The sequence below is a fragment of the Alligator mississippiensis genome, chromosome 2 (assembly GCF_030867095.1).
Source record: "Alligator mississippiensis isolate rAllMis1 chromosome 2, rAllMis1, whole genome shotgun sequence".
In the NCBI taxonomy this organism is placed as follows: Eukaryota; Metazoa; Chordata; order Crocodylia; family Alligatoridae; genus Alligator; species Alligator mississippiensis.
Window position 1 is genome coordinate 91,467,100 of NC_081825.1, and position 13,658 is coordinate 91,480,757.

Sequence of the window (13,658 nt, forward strand, 5' to 3'; positions counted from 1 at the left end):
GCACTAAACACCTATGACTTAGTGGGGCTAACGGAAACCTGGTGGGATTCATCCCATGACTGGGCGGTACATATTGAGGGCTATAGGTTGTACAGAAAGGACAGGGTGGGGAAGAAAAGGGGAGGGGTTGCACTCTATGTCAGTGAGCAATATACATCAACCCTCATCAAGACGGAATCCAAGGATGAGGAAGTAGAAGGATTGTGGGTTAGGCTACATGGGGGGCAAGGAGAAAGGGATTTGGTGGTAGGGGTCTGCTACAGACCCCCACATCAAGGGGAAGAAAGAGATTCGGGGCTCCTGAGGCAACTCTCGGAGACCATAAAAGCTAAAGAGGTGGTAGTCATGGGGGACCTAAACTACCCGGACATCTGCTGGGAGTCACAGACAGCAAAGTCCCACTGCTCACGCAGGTTTCTAACCTGTGTACAGGACCTCCACCTGACACAGGAGGTACACGGTCCCACTAGGGGGAATGCCATACTGGATCTGGTATTGGCAACGGGAGATGACATGGTAGCGGACCTCCAGATGGGTAGCCACCTGGGGGACAGTGATCACCTAATAATAGAATACACCATAAGACGTCGAGTGGGTAAGGTAACTAGTAGGGTGAAAGTGCTAGACTTTAGGAAAGCTGATTTCAATGAGCTCAGGCGATTAGTCAAGGACGCACTGCAGAGTAAGAGATTTGAAGAAATGGAAGCCCAAGAAGGGTGGCTGTGCCTTAAGGAAACAATCCTTCGGGCACAAAGCAAGACGATCCCCGAGTGAGGCAAAAGAGGGAAAGGGGCCAGGAGGCTTCCCTGGCTGACCAGAGAAATCCAGGGCAGCCTAAGGACCAAAAGGGGAGCACATAAAAAGTGGAAACAGGGAGAGATCACCAAAGACGAATATACCTCCTCTGCTCGTGCTTGTAGGGAGGCAGTTAGATGGGCCAAAGCTACCATGGAGCTAAGGATGGCAACCCAAGTAAAAGACAACAAAAAATTGTTTTTTAGATATATAGGGAGTAAAAGGAAGGCCCAGGGAGGAATAGGACCCCTGCTAAATGGGCAGAAACAATTGGTGACGGACAGGGGAGACAAGGCTGAACTCCTCAATGAGTTCTTTGCCTCAGTGTTCCTAAGCGAGGGGCACGACAAGTCTCTCACTGGGGTTGTAGAGAGGCAGCAGCAAGGCGCCAGATTTCCATGCGTAGACCCTGAGATGGTGCAGAGTCTTTTGGAAGAACTGGATGCCTTTAAGTCGGCAGGCCCGGATGAGCTCCATCCAAGGGTGCTGAAGGCACTGGCCGACATCATTGCAGAGCCACTGGCGGGAATATTTGAACGCTCGTGGCACACGGGCCAAGTCCCAGAGAACTGGAAAAGGGCCAACGTGGTCCCCATTTTCAAAAAGGAGAGGAAGGAGGACCCGGGCAACTATAGGCCAGTCAGTCTCACCTCCATCCTTGGCAAAGTCTTTGAAAAAATTATCAAGGCTCACATTTGTGAGAGCCCGGCAGGACAAATTATGCCGAGGGGAAATCAGCACGGGTTCGTGGCAGGCAGATCGTGCCTGACCAATCTAGTTTCTTTTTATGACCAGGTTACGAAATGCCTGGACACAGGAGGAGGGGTGGATATCGTATACTTAGACTTCAGGAAGGTCTTCGATACGGTATCCTACCCCATACTGGTGAACAAGTTAAGAGGCTGTGACTTGGATGACTACACAGTCCGGTGTGTGGCGAATTAGCTGGAGGGTCGCACCCAGAGAGTCGTGGTGGATGGGTCGGTTTCGACCTGGAAGGGCGTGGGCAGTGGGGTCCCGCAGGGTTCGGTCTTTGGACCGATACTCTTTAATGTCTTCATCAGTGACTTGGACGAGGGAGTGAAATGTACTCTAAGTTTGCAGATGACACAAAGCTATGGGGAGATGTGGACACGCCGAAGGGCAGGGAACAGTTGCAAGCAGATCTGGACAGGTTGGACAAGTGGGCAGAAAACAACAGAATGCAGTTCAACAAGGAGAAATGCAAAGTGCTGCACCTAGGGAGGAAAAATGTCCAGCACACCTACAGCCTAGGGAATGACCTGCTTGGTGGCACGGAAGTGGAAAGGGATCTTGGAGTCCTAGTGGACTCCAAGATGAACATGAGTCGGCAGTGTGACGAAGCCATCAGAAAAGCCAATGGCACTTTATCGTGCATCAGCAGATGCATGACGAATAGGTCCAAGGAGGTGATACTTCCCCTCTATCGGGCGCTGGTCAGACCGCAGTTGGAGTACTGTGTGCAATTCTGGGCGCCGCAATTCAAGAGGGATGCGGATAACCTGGAGAGGGTCCAGAGAAGGGCAACTCGTATGGTCAAGGGCCTGCAGACCAAGCCCTACGAGGAGAGACTAGAGAAACTGGATCTTTTCAGCCTCCGCAAGAGAAGGTTGAGAGGCGACCTTGTGGCCGCCTATAAGTTCATCACGGGGGCACAGAAGGGAATTGGTGAGTATTTATTCACCAAGGTGCCCCCGGGGGTTACAAGAAATAATGGCCCCAAGCTAGCAGAGAGCAGATTTAGATTGGACATTAGGAAGAACTTCTTCACAGTTCGAGTGGCCAAGGTCTGGAACGGGCTCCCAAGGGAGGCGGTGCTCTCCCCTACCCTGGGGGTCCTAAAGAGGAGGTTAGATGAGCATCTAGCTGGGGTCATCTAGACCCAGCACTCTTTCCTGCTTATGCAGGGGGTTGGACTCGATGATCTATTGAGGTCCCTTCCGACCCTAACATCTATGAATCTATGAATTAGAATCTAAAAGAAATTCAGAGCTGAATTTGAATCAGTCTTTTGGGCTCAGCATAGATATAGCCAAAACGTAAACTAACATATTATGTAACAGTTGAAGGGTAAAAGACATCTCTCAGAAATAAAGTAGTGTATTACAAAGGCAAAGAGTTTACTTGTAGTTTGTAAAGTAACTCAAGACTTGTTATTTGACCCTCATGACCAGGCATACCTCAATATCCTCCGCTACTGTCCTTTGTAACATGCATGAGACTAGATAGTTAGACTGGCAGGTGAAATGATAATGCTGGACCCTTGACCTAAACACAGATTGCCAGAAAATCTGGCCATAAAATCTTGGATTGTTATCAGTCGATGTATACAGTTTCGCTCAGTTGGAGCAGCCTGCTTTCCTGTTACTGTAATAACTAGCTTGCCACCCTGCAAGGGCAGCACAAACCTATCTTCAAATTTTTTAATGCACCTCTTGTTGTAATCCAACTCTTTGTCATTTTTATGAGACTTGTTGGAAAGGACCCTGCCATCCTGCTGATTGTTTGTCATTGATGTGGAGCCTGGGATCAGGCTGTCCTCCTTAGCCACACCACATGGTGAGCAATCTCTATAGAAGTGTTTCTTCTTCTAAAGCTGCAGCGAGTTGCTTCTGCATTGCTTAACTGATCAAGTACATGTCAAAACATGTTAGGTGGTATGTTATTTACAAAGAAAACAAATATCTTTGGAGTTTCTTTATTCAGTGAACTCGTGTCCTTGTGTATTTGTTAAAGTAATTCAAGTGCATCACTGTATTTCTACAACTCTAGCTTTAACTAGATGCTTCTTTTTAAGAACGAGACAGACTATACAAAAAGGTGTCATCATATTGGTACTGGAGTGACTATCTCAATGCCTATGCAATACACTGGATTAGAGAATGAATAAATTCCTCTAGCCAATAAAGAAGCTGTAGCAGCCCACTGCTTAATAACAGGAAAAAGAGCTACTTATTTTTTGTGAGGAGAGACATAGCTCGTACAGCTGAGATCTCTACGTAACTTGTCTTCACACATCTTGATCCTAGGGACCTTTAGATGTCCTACGTGTAGCTTGCAATAAATTAGTTTCCAGTTCTGGGTTGGAAGGTCCTTGTGGTCCATCATCTAGCAGACTATTAAACATGACATTAGGATGATGAGTCATCTGCCCCTACATTGGCAGAATACTGTAGAAAGGGCTAATTACCAGAGGGCTTTTAAGGAGTGAAACTCGTGTTATCTTTTTTACATACAGCACTATATGAAAAGTTTCATACCCTGATCACCTAAGTCAGGGCTGTCCACCCGTGGGTGGCCTGTGTATGATTAAATTGCAGCCTGCAGGGTTTGTCAGGTGATGGCTGGAGCTGCTGTATTGGTGCAGTGAACCAAGGCAGTGAACCCTGCTGTGACTCATCCCCTGGCTCCTTGTCCACCACTGACTTTGGGTTCTTTGTTACTATTAGCAGATAAAAATCATCAGCATGAAAAAAGTGTGTGGGTAAGCAGCAATAACGAACTGCTAGGAGGTAGGTCATTCAGCCCACGAGAAGTCCTGTGGTCTGGATCAGGCCCATGAGAAGCCAGAGCTGGTCCATGGGCCCCAAATGAGTTGGCAACCCTTGATCTAAGTGATGACTATGAAAGGTATTTTGGGGAACTATTATTTTAAGAGGTGCTGACATGAGCCACATTGTCGTATTTCACAGAGGAGCATGTTATGCAATGCCAATCAATTAGAGTTCATATACTGAATGGTGCAGATCTATGCCAGACTCCTTGGCTCTGATTGATTAAATCAAATGTAAGTTTTATGATTTTTTTTTTTTTTTATTTTGGAGGAGCTCTGACACTTCAGGGCATATTTGGCAGCTTCATTTTGCTTTCCTGAAAAGTGGTTTCTAACACTGGGACATAAAAGCAATTAAATAAGAGACGCAACTGTTTTAGACTGATAGTCAGAGCTGTCATTCTAGGACTAATTGAACAACTTTAAAGCAGAAACCTGTGACCAATATGTTTTAAATACATATGACATTCACAGCTGAGTATACTTAGAACTCCAGGTAGCCAGACTCAGTGAGGTTATTAGTGAAATTCAGAAACAGCACTTAGACAAAGAAGGTGCATTACCTCTTTGGAGAGCTGGTCACTGCAGAGGTTGTCATGTCAGAGAGACCTTCCAAAGCAGAATTTTCAAAAATATTTATTTATGTGCTGTCAGATTTCGACAAAAATAATAATGGATGCTTTTCCTAAATAGGTTTTGATCAGTCCCTTATCTTTATTTTGACGACTGCATCCTAGGTACCTTATTAGTGCTAGTTACTTCCTGATACAAAGTGAATGCTTGACTATTATTGTCAGTGTGAGGACATAGGTGGTGCGAAGGGAAGAGAGCAGGGTGATAGAAAAGTCTCTGGAAACTTGAACAGGGAATATTCATTCCAGGAGCGAAGGGAAGCCCAACCAGAACAGGGAGCATGCTGCCGTGTTTCTGAAGTGTGTGCTCCCTGCGGATAGGTGGAGAGAGCACGTCAAGAGGTATTTCTGGCTCAGGAGAAGGGCAACCAGTGGAGGACCATGGTAGGCAGACAAGGAAGATGCCAGAGGTTCTCCCTGCTGGCAGTATCCAGCAGCTGACAGCCACTGCATACACAAGCATAATGACCAGAGTGGTTGGAGGACTGCAGCTAAACATGACCAGGCACCAAGTGATGATGTCACTCCAGGACAGCTTGGAGAAGCTTAAAGTGGTGGAGCTGATGCCAAGGGTTCTGTGAGTTCCAGGGATCATTGCCCCGTGGTTTCCCTGTTTCTGTTAATTTTTTCTTTTGACATTTGTTGTTGTTGTTGGAGATTTGTTTCTCCCCGATACTGCAGGAAAGTGGCAGGTGGGAAAGCCTTCCCTGACTTACTGCAGATACCAGAGGGCCTGGCCTTGGAGAGGAAAGTCAGGGCAAGAATCCTGCCCAGTTCGCCTGGGCCAATTATCGGGTGCAGCTTCAAGGTGCCCATCTCAGTTGATGTGACCCAGAAGCTGGGAAACTGTCTGTTTCCGTTTTTGTTTGGATTTGTGGATACATCATTTGGGGTTTTTGGTTTGCTCAAGAATCCCATGAGGCTCTGGCCTATAACATGACTGATGGATTAATTATTTAATGATATCCTGAAGAGACTAACAGTGGGGTGTGTGATGAACTGAGTTGAGTTCATCCATCTCACAGACTTGATGGGGACTCATCCAAACTGATGGACGTATGAGCCAATGAATCATTTAATTTAAAAGGGCCTTATAAAACCTGAATGACTGTGAACCTCTTAGATGTTCCTTCAGTAATTCTTTGTCTAACTATCAGCTGCATAAGGGGCTGCAGGATCCTAAGCCTGTTGTGTGCCACTTGGAAGTGGTAAGGGTGGGGAGTAAGGGGAGGCACAGTCCCATGAGGAAAGCCTTCCGGAGAGACTCGGCAGAACCATCATCAACCCTACATCTAGCTCCCAACAGTTGAACTATACATCAAGATGTAGCAAGCGAGAGAAGAACATCGGAAGTTGGTGGTGATGATACTATCTCATTTTACCCAATGGCTTACTGAAGAAAGATGCTGGGCAGGTTGGGACCATGGCCTTACAGCACCTATCCCTGAAAAATGGCCAGATCTAGGGGCCAATCAGAAAGCAGGGTACTCGATTGGGGCAAAATCCAGAGTTACAGCAAGCAGTTTTTGTGGATGAGCTGGATCAGGAAACCAGGAGGTCAAGAGGTAAGTAAAGTGTAAAAGTGAGCCAAGACAGGTCAAAAGAAGAGCAAAGTCTATGAGCAAGCTGAGTCAGGAAACTAGGAGGTCAAGTACTAAGCAAGTTAACAGAATAAAGTCTAGGTTCAGGAAGAGCCCTGTTGCTTAGACACTTCCTGTTGCTCTCCCTGATCTTATAGGATAAATACAGGCATTTGGGAGGTTAAATTGGGTTTAAAATGGCTGCCCAAGTTAAATTTAGCTCATCCCAGTGCTGACCTTACACTTACAGACCCAGTCTCAGTGACTAGCAATCATTTTAAACCTGTAACCGAACAGAAGTTATATACATACAAACTGGTCTAAAAATTGCAGAACCCAGTTTCAGATACAATATTGGTTCAGGTTTATACTCATTTGATTTAGGCCAAACCAGTGAATGGAACTTCTGTCGACTTCCCCAGTTCAAGGGGAGAGGAATGTGAAAAGAGCAGCCCCGAGGCTGGGGTCAGTGGTTGGGTTTTCCCAGTCCCAGGGCTTCTCTTTTCACTTTTTTTACACTGGTGTATTTTTTGAAGCCCCCACACCCTGACCCCTTGCTCCCCCCTCAGCCAGCACTCTCAATCCCCATCCCATAAGCCGCTCTAGGAGCAGCCACTTTTATCAGTATTTGCAGCTGCCAGAGCCAAGCAAGTCCCAGTGGGGGGAGGGATGGGGTGTAGGGTCACTGGAAGGGACACCCCACCCTACCACACCCCACATGTGTTGCACCTGCCCCTCTAACCCTTGTGGGTCATGCTTGCCCCTCCTACCCCACCCGTGGGTCATGCCAACCTCTCCACCCCACACGCAGGTCGTGCCTGCCCTCCCTCTCCCCATCTGTTGGTCAAGCCTGCTCCCTCTACCCCTCATGGGTCACATCTGCACCCCCCCACCTGTAGGTCATTTCTGCCCCCCTACCTCAACTGTGGGTTGCACTTCCTCCCTAGCTCCTGGTGGAACCCCAATCCCCTCCAGCCTACTGGACCCCTAATGCCCCTGCTAGCCCTGCCCATCCTGGCTTACTTGTTGTCAATTTAACCTCCTCCTAACACCACCAAAAGTCTATACTTAACTATACAGGGCAAGTGGAGGGTCAGGTGGTAGGAGCCAGTCTCTCATCAGGGTACTTTCACACATGCTGCAATGAACCCCAATTAGAATATATTGGAGCAGACTCAGCTGAGTCTGCAGGACTGTTCTAACCAGAATGCTCCAGCATGCTACACCGTTTCATGAATTCAGCATCCCTGCAATTTAATAGATCCCCCAAGAGCTGTTCTAATTAAAATGCAGCCCCCCCACCCCAGAGTACGCGTAAAAACAACCCCAGTATCAGGGAGTGAGTGGAGCCTCAGTCCCTGCTGGAGGCTTTAGGCCAGGGTTGTCCAACCTTTTTTAATGTGGAGCCAGATCGTGAACCTTTTATCACCCAGTGGGCTGGCGAGCCATATTGAAAGACCTCACAGGAAGCAGTATCACATTAGGAAGTGATGTCACATGACCTTTGACACCAATGAAGTTGCAGGAAGTGACAATGAAATGGGTCTGGAAATGTGGTTTAAAATCCAAAATAAAAATAATTTGGTCTGGTAGCACTGTTTTATTTTAAACAACCCCCTAGCAGTGCTGGAGAGGAGCGTACCACCCTGCTGCAGCCTTAATTCCCCGCCTTTGTCCACATGGAAAGCCACAATTTGCAGAGGGGTAAAAATCATTTTTGAATGCAAAACCTCTGTTGACATTGTGCTGTCACTCTAGAAAATTGTTGCAGGGATTTGATTTTTCCAAAGGTTAGCAGAGCTTTCTATTACCATGGTTTCATGCCTCCTAGTTTTCAAATACTTGGTTGAAATGCATCACAGATCTTTACTTTCTTATTTGCAGGTGCTGTCCTGGGGTAACATCCAGCTGGGGGGGCAGGAGTGGGTGCTCACGCAGCCTGTCCAGTCCGGCCATGGCCTGGGGGTGCAGGGGTCAAGGGGCACTGCCTGACCCTGCTGTGTCCTCCCTGCCACCTGGGTGGCCTTGAGGATGCTCCCACACCTGCGCGCCTGGGCTCAGCAGCCAGGGGGATGTGCGGGGACCATATGGGAGGGGGTGCAGGATGTGCAGGGACACCCCCCTGCTCCCTCTCCCCCAGGACAGCCCAAGCCTGACCAGTGGGGCTCCCTCCCTCCCCAGGGGCCGCGACTCACCATGCCCAGCACCATGTCTGTGGGCACGGGGGGATGCGGGGAGGCAGGAGAGGTGCCGGCTTCCCACCCCGACAGCCACAGCAGCAGCAGCAGCAGCATCTCCCGCAGGCCCAGCCACAGCATCCCTCCGAGCCAGCATCTGCACCCCCAGCGCCCGCCCGCCCGGTGCACCTCAACCTGCTCCAGCCCGCACGGGTGGCAGGGACTGGTGCAGGGAAGGGCCGGCATGCAAATGAGGAAGGGAGGGGCAGGGCTAGGAAGGGAAACCCTGCAATGAGGAAGAGGGGAGGAGCTGGCATTCAAATGAGGAAGAGAGGGGCGGGGCTAGGTAAGGACACCGTGAAATGAGGGGGGAGAGGAGGAGCTGCATCACGTTGGCAACGTCAAGCTGACGCGGTGTGTATGGGAACCTTGTCCCTTCCCCAGCCCTTCAGCAGCCATTAGGAAGCTGCTGAGGAGCTGTGGGAGGGACAAGGGGTGGGAACAAAAGTAAACAGCATTTCCCATCACAGCACCTCGGGCCTCAGAAAATGGCTTGTTGGACCTCATGGTGGCCCACGGGCCATATGTTGGACAAGACTGCTTTAGGCAGACCCCATCCAGCAGTCAGAAACAGCAATGGGGTGGTGTGTTGGTGCAGGTGGTTGTGCTGGTCAGGCCAAGGTTCTGGGTTCAAGGCTGAAGGCCTGATAATCATTACAGTAATCTCTTCAGTGTCAAACAGCAGTTTAAAAGGGGGGTAATTTGAGCCTAGATTAGTATAAATAAAACAATTCTTTGATTATAGCTCAGAATCATAACCTTAACTTTACCATACACATTACAGAAATAGGGATATTAACGGACACATTTTGGTGATATATCAAACTGATATCTGAATACTTGTAGGCACACAGATGATAAAGCAACAGACCTGCTCCTTTTTAAAATTAGTATCAAATGCTCATTAATCAGCAACAGGAGTTCACCTAAGGTTGGGCCCATATTTTTGTGGGAGTATCAACATTTCAGAAAATGATTTTCTGGTAATTACACTCTAACTGTTATAGTTAGCCCTACAGGAACAGTTTACAAAAATAACTTTCACTGCTCCTAGGAAACTCTTAGTGTTGGTACAAAATGACTGATAGGTCCTAGCCCATAAATAGCTGTATTTTCAGACACAGGCTAAAGGAAACTTATATAAATATCCTGTAAATTCCTAGACATTGCTTTCTATGGGAGATGCATTTGCAAATGCAAGAGATTAATGTCTTTCATAACTCAGGTACAGAGATTCAAGCTCAACTGAAGTCTTGCCATTGGCCTTAATGAGATTTGAATCAAAACTTAAATAGGCCAGAGCATTCTAAATCTGATTTTTTTATTTCTTCCTCAAAACTATCCTCTGTGCTACCAACCTACCCAGTGATTCTGAAACAAAACAGAGGATAGAACTTTTGTTTTTTAAGAATCATGAGAAACCAGTGATGCCTGACTTGAATAGCTGAGGTGGAAATCCATCATCTGACAGGAAAACGTGTTGTCCAATTTAATTCATATGTTAAAGAATAGAATTAACTGAAAGTTTGCATTAAGAATAAGAATTTTGATCATGTTAATTCGATGAGTAAATTAATGTAAAGCCCACCCTATGCTAAAAGTTTGGCCAGAAAAACTCTGAATACATTCACTCTTAAAGTCTCCCCTGCAGCTGCAGCAGCACCAGCACCACCACCTCTCTTTTTGCTTTAATTCGCACCTTTGCCACCATCCAGCACCAGGCATGAGTGGGACGATGTGGAGCTGGTGTGTCGGCGGTGGCAGTGGCTGTCTGCTCAGGACTTCAGGAAGCTGAGCGTGGGGAGACAAAGCCTGAGTCACAGTAAGTCATCGATGGCAAAGGACATTATTCCTTTGGACTGATTCACTCAGGGATCCTGTACATTGCATATGTGAAATCCAGAAGATAATATAGCCCTCAGAATTAGTTGAGCTCATTGGTAATGGATGACTTAGTAGGAGCTTCTCAAGAACTAATGCAGCATGCACATATTTTCTTGGTTGTATATCAATATTGCAGTGGAAAATAGTTGTCAGGAAATGGTAATTTTGGATAACGTTTGGTAAACTTTTCAGTAACAAATTTGGAAAAAGAGAATATTTTTAGAAGAGAAGAGTTTCAATAATGTCAACATGTTTTCCTTAAATGTTGCTTTAGAAAAAAATGTTTTACCAACTCATTTTTTTTTACCACTTCCACTCTTATGGAATGAACATGCTTTGCCTTGCTGTACTTTATGTACAATTTAACAGTATGTCATACAACAAAAATCTGATAACACTAAGCACATGTATCTTGATTTTAACAGAAGCTAACTGTGATTGCTAGGCTTAGTCTTATTCTGGGCATAATCCTGTAAAGATGGATAGAACCAGTAAAAGTAGTAGAACATTTTTTTCCCTTCCAAGACCAATGCCATTTTTCCTTAAAAAGTGATATCCATTGAAACAGCAAAACCACATCACCATAAATACCATAATTTTGGATTTGAAATGAGGAAGAACTTCCTGATTGAGGGTGTTTAAGCATTGGAACAGGCTACCTAGAGAAGTTTTGAATCTCCATTCCTCAAAATTTTCAAGAGCAGCTTAGATAAACATTTGGTTGGGATGGTTTAGTGAGGGATAATCTTGCCTTGAGCAGGGGCTGGACTAGATGACTTTGTCATGTCCCTTCCAGCCCTACTTTCCTGTGGTCATATGGAAGCTCTAGTGATTGAATCAAGCAACAAGAGTAGAATTAGAGTACTAGAACATGAGCACAAATTAGGTCAACCCTCCAGGTTCTTTAACCTGTATTAGGGTTTGAAGTGCACTCTGCTTGGGTTAGTAGTGCCTCTCTGTGTCTCTGCCATTATTTGAGCTTTATACCAATCATCTCCAAAACATAGTGGGTTCTTAAGCTGATTTTAACCCAATCAAAAAACAAACAAACCAACCCCTCAATAACTCATACATAATCACCAAGACAGGATGGACAAATAGTTCATGCATATTGAGATCAGAGGTCTCCCTTAAATATTGTAAAATTCCTTTTTTACCTCTACAGTTGGAAAACATAAAAACAAACAAACAAATCTTATGAAGATATTCCTTTGTCCTTCAAGACTCATAAATAATAGATGACAAGCAATTCCACAGCATGGAACAACGATAAATGATTCCAGAACATGTCTGGGCAATAGTATTCTTGACATCATATAAATCTCAACTTTGAAATAGGCATGACAAGAGGTAATATTTTATTACTCACAGGTTATACTGCTTTCTACCGTTGCCAATAAGACATAGTTAGGCTCATGATCAGACTGCTAAAATCAGTTTTACTATTGTTTATGGGGCCCCATTTGTACATAGCTTCTTGATCCTGTACCATTTTATATGATCCTGTACCCCATCATTTTAAACTCTTTGTTATATTTAGTCACTGTTATGCCCAGCAAAGTTAGTAATAAACTTTTATTTCACCAACAGGTATAGGAGAGAGATGGAATTAACAGATTTAAAGTATAAAACAATCCAGAGACAACGGGAAGTTTACCTGTTTCACAAAGTTTCAAATAATTAAGGTGCAGGTACACAAAGTTTGGACAAGGTTCATTTTTAATGCAAGAAGAATGATGCCATAGTGATGTTCCTAGTTTGTGCCACAACGAGAGGGGTACATCTGCAATTCATCAGCAAGAGGAAATAAAGACAAAGGAGGAAATTATTTTGCTCTACATGGCACTTGGAGGGCCTCAGTTGGTATCCAGTTTTGAGCACCACATTTTAAATGAAAGGAGCTAGAAAGAATATAGCAATGAGCATGAAGAATGATAAGAGGTTTTGAGACTAAGGTCTTTTATGAAAGATTGAAATAATTTATTTAGTTTCCCCTAGAAAAGAGAAAACCGAGTGCAGATCGGTTTTCCAATATGGAAAAGATTATAAGAAATAGATGATGATGATCAGAGATAGGATTATGGATTTACTTTGAAATGAGAGATTTTAGTTAGATAGGAGGATAATCTTTCTAGCAGTCTACCTGGAAGTCTCTTGAATCCCTTGTCATTGGAGACTTTTAAGAACAGGTCAGGATGAACATATAGCAAGGAGTGTCTAGGTAAACTTAATCATGCCTTAGGGATATTGGGGATGGACAAGATGACCCCTTGAGTTTCTTTCCAACCTTACATTATTATGAGAAAAGTTCATCTATTTTCTCTCTTCTCTCTTTAGCCAAGTTAAAATAACAAAACAAAGCAACCAAGATGAGTTGCTATAAAGAAAAGAAAATAGTAGACAGAGGAACAGGCTGCTCCTCAAAATATGATTCCTGAATCTGATTGTTCACCATCAATTTTCCTTTGACTAGGTACAATTTAATAAATCCAAGCAATGCAAAACAGCAGAAAGAGAAGCATTTGTTATTGACCATATTGAAGTGAGGAAGACAAAAGGGGATTAATGCCCAACAGAAGGCAGCAGGAGTTGACACTTGGCACTTTACAGTATTATCTTAAGGTTAGAGTACCTCTTGGCCTGCCCCCTCAAAGGATGAACATGTAAAAATGGCTGGTGTTGGTCCATGAATACAAAGTCACCCCAAAACAAGGAACCTTTATAAACAGAATGGCACCCGTTTTTTCTGTCATGCAAGTTGGATCTGGGGAAAAAACAGACACCCGAGTGCCCTGGGCACAGTGTGACTAGGGTGGGGCAGCATTATTGGCAGAGTTGCTTCTATAATATTTTCATAGGTTCATAGATGCTAGGGTCAGAAGGGACCTCAACAGATCATCGAGTCCAACCCCCTGCCTAGGCAGGAAAGAGTGCTGGGGTCAGATGACCCTAGCCA

General features: G+C 45.3%; 1 long non-coding RNA gene across 1 annotated transcript; it reads left to right on the top strand.

Moving 5' to 3' along the window:
* Window positions 1-10,418: 10,418 nt before the first annotated feature.
* Window positions 10,419-13,390, top strand: LOC109281639 (uncharacterized). Its single transcript, XR_002088357.2, has 3 exons — window positions 10,419-10,640; window positions 11,868-12,052; window positions 12,293-13,390. It is a non-coding gene; the product is annotated as an uncharacterized LOC109281639 (long non-coding RNA).
* Window positions 13,391-13,658: the final 268 nt, after the last annotated feature.